Source organism: Carassius auratus, chromosome 27 (assembly GCF_003368295.1).
Source record: "Carassius auratus strain Wakin chromosome 27, ASM336829v1, whole genome shotgun sequence".
NCBI classification, from domain to species: Eukaryota; Metazoa; Chordata; class Actinopteri; order Cypriniformes; family Cyprinidae; genus Carassius; species Carassius auratus.
Window position 1 is genome coordinate 3,313,166 of NC_039269.1, and position 3,876 is coordinate 3,317,041.

A 3,876-nucleotide genomic window follows, 5' to 3' on the forward strand; every position below is an offset into this window, starting at 1 on the left:
CTGCTTGTGTGCTGTGCTTCATTGCCAGTGATGACATTTAGTGTTTTCAAATTTATATTTCTTTAGATTCTGTGCTAATGATCCAGTGCTGTAACTTAAGTCTCAGTAATTGTTCGTGATTACGTGAGATTTGTCAATGCATTATTTAAATAGTAACATCAAAATACAATGTTGTCTAACTATTGTATCTCAATATCAATTTTTTTTTTTAAGTTTTATTTTTATTCAAAAAATGCAATAATAAAAATCAAGCCTTTATTTCTAATTTGTGTAAATGAGCAATTTATTCACATTGAGACTTTTTTTTTTCATGACCGATTTTGGTGGTCACCATTTCAAGTGGATCAAAACCTTTCATCAAAGTTGTCCTAAAAACCAAAATGTGAAGAGAGAAAAAAAAAACATGTATGAATAGGTCATGGTCACTTAATCTTTATACAGTATTGTTCAAAATAATAGCAGTACAATGTGACTAACCAGAATAATCCAGGTTTTTAGTATATTTGTTATTGCAACATGGCAAACAAGTTACCAGTAGATTCTCAGAAAACAAACAAGACTCCACATTCATGATATGAACACTCTTAAGGCTGTGCAATTAGGCAATTAGTTTGAAATGGGTGTGTTCAATAAAATAGCATTGTGGCATCCAATCACTGAGGTCATCAATTTTGGACATGCATTTGAAAGACTGAGGAAAATGGGTCATTCAAGACATTGTTCAGAAGAACAGCGTACTTTGATTAAAAAGTTTATTGGAGAGGGGAAAACCTATAAAGAGGTGCAAAATATTATAGGCTCTTGAGCTAAAATGATCTCCAATGCCTTAAAATGGAGAGCAAAACCAGAGAGACGTGGAAGAAAACGGAAGACAACCATCAAAATGGATAGAAGAATAACCAGAATGGCAAAGGCTCAGCCAATGATCACCTCCAGGATGATCAAAGACAGTCTGGAGTTACCTGTAAGTACTGTGACAGTTAGAAGACGTCTGTGTGAAGCTAATCTATTTTCAAGAATCCCCCGCAAAGTCCCTCTGTTAAAAAAAAGGCATGTGCAGAAGAGGGGTTACAATTTGCCAAAGAACACATCAACTGGCCTTAAGAGAAATGGAGGAACATTTTTGTGGACTGATGAGAGTAGATTTGTTCTTTTTGGGTCCAAGGGCCACAGGCAGTTTGTGAGACGACCCTCAAACTCTGAATTCAAGCCACAGTACACAGTGAAGACAGTGAAGCATGGAGGTGCAAGCATCATGATATGGGCATGTTTCTCCTACTATGGTGTTGGGCTTATTTATCGCATACCAGGGATCATGGATCAGTTTGCATATGTCAAAATACTTGAAGAGGTCATGTTGCCTTATGCTGATGAGGAACATGCCCTTGAAATGGTTGTTTCAACAAGACAATGACCCAAAAACACACTAGTAACGGGGCAAAGTCTTGGTTCCAAACCAACAAAATTAATGTTATGGAGTGGCCAGCCCAATCTCCAGACCTTAATCCAATTGAGAACTTGTGGGGTGAGTTTAAAAAAACTGGCCATACAACTAAATATTAGTTTAGTGATTCACAGGATTGCTAAATCCTAGAAACAAAAACGTTCAGTCAATGGCAGACAATGCTATTTTTTTTTAACACACCCCTTTCAACTTATTGCCCAATTGCACAGCCTTAAAGCTACAGTAGGTAGCTTTTGTAAAAATATATTTTTTACATATTTGTTAAACCTGTCATTATGTCCTGACAGTAGAATATGAGACCGATAATCTGTGAAAAAAATCAAGCTCCTCCCAGTGTCCTATTGCCAATTTGCAGAAAGACATTGCTCCCCGGTAAGAAACAACCAATCAGAGCTGCGCTCCGTAACTTTGTTTGTGTTCAAAATGTAGAGAAAAATGTATATAATAAGCGAGTACACCATGAATCCATTTTCCAACCGTGTTTTTGGCTTGTCCTGAATCACTAGGGTGCACCTATAATAAGTGTTTATATTCGGACTATTTTAGATTGCTTCGGGGGTACCGCGGCGGAGTAACCCAAGTGCCTTGTGATTCTTCATTAAAATAAACAGAGAGAAGTAGTTCCGGCTACGATGTTCTTCCGCAAGACGCAAGCAGTTCTGTTTAATTAACCGCTAGAGCGTCAAAAGTTCCCTACCGCAGCTTTAAGGAGTGTTCATATCATGAATGTTCTGTTTTCTTGAGAATCTACTGCACCTTACTGGTAACTTGTTTGCCATGTAGCAACAGCAAATATTACTAAAAACTGTATAAACACATTCAAAAACAACTGGAGTCTGCCAAAGTGCTGTACAGAAGTATTAAAGAACAGATACTCGATCAAAAAACAGTCAGATGTAAAGGGATTCATCTTTATTGAACACGAGTAGTCATTACATCAACAATCCAGAAAACGCAAGCGTGTGTTTGAACTGAACAGTGTTGCACGAGAGCTGAGCTTCACGCTTGTAAATAAATACTGTTCCTGAATGAGTCTCGGCCTCTCGTTAATTAAGTGCTGAATGTATGAGGACATCGAAGGAAAACCTTGGACATTAGAGAAGAACAGACCGCTTCTCTCTGGTCTACAATCACTGCCTGTACAGAAGCAATAACGCAAACTTGATAGCATTTTTTTTCATATAATCTAAATACACAGTTTTCGTCCAAATGCACTGACAAAATATTTAAATATTGCTTTCTTGCTAATGCGCAAATTCATTAGTTGCATACACATGAAAATCTGCTTTATTTAGATAAGAATTAAAGCAACAGTACACCCCAAAATTAATATTTTTTGAAAGTCTAATCCAAGATTTGGATGAGTTTGTTTCTACATCGGGTTTGTAGACAATGTAGCATTGCATCAGTGTCTCACCAATGGATGCTCTGCAGTGAATGGGTGCCGTCAGCCATTAAAGCGACTGTTTAAAATAAAAAATCTTGATGTATTTCTTCTGTCTTCACAAGATGGTAACTGTGATGCTTTTACCCGACTCTCATTCTGACGGCACCCATTCACTGCTACATTTCTCCAAACCGGACTCATTTGTGCGTGAACTATTCCTTTAAGTGTAAAGCTCTTAAACACTGTGAGGTGCAGGTTTGGCAAGAGTTTTAATTACAACCCAGATGCAAAATCAGATACGCAAAAATAAAGATACATTTGCATGTTAACAGTCAGCTTCAAAGTCTAATCGCAATAGTTACTATGTGTTATTAATGACAGAAGACTGTGTTTACGGTCAGTTCTCTGAATACAGCGTTACGGTCGAGTGCAATATCACGGACGCCAGCGGAGACTACGTGTAGAAGATGATCTCTGGGATCTGGCGTCCTCCACAGACGTGCCGTTGTTGTTTCCGCGGCGTAGCAGAAGGTGAAGCTGGTTTTGGTGCCGGAGCCGGACGACTCGTGCGTGACCTTCCTCATGCCTTTAGTGCCGTAGTGAGAGTCCGGACCCTGAGACAGAGGAAGATACAGATGTGTTAACATGCTCTCTCTGCACGTCTTCTATCAAACCTCTACGATTAATCCAGAACACGCAAGATGTTCATCAATCTGCAATTCGCGTCAATATTCAAGACATTGATGTTTTCCAACAAAACCAGCACTGGCTCTCACGATTAGTCACTTGACAGCACTGATTAATTCACTTTTTTAACGCCATGCCAGCATCAAGACTACAGTGACCTCAGAATAAATTACACAATTAACAAAATTAACAATGAACGAAAAGTTAAAAAAGCCGTTTCAAATCTACACCGACAAAAATAATGAACTACATTCAGGTGATACATTTGTAAATAACAGACCTTTTTTAAAACATTTTAATTGAGGAGTTAATAGCCTTATTTCATAATAAAAGTCCT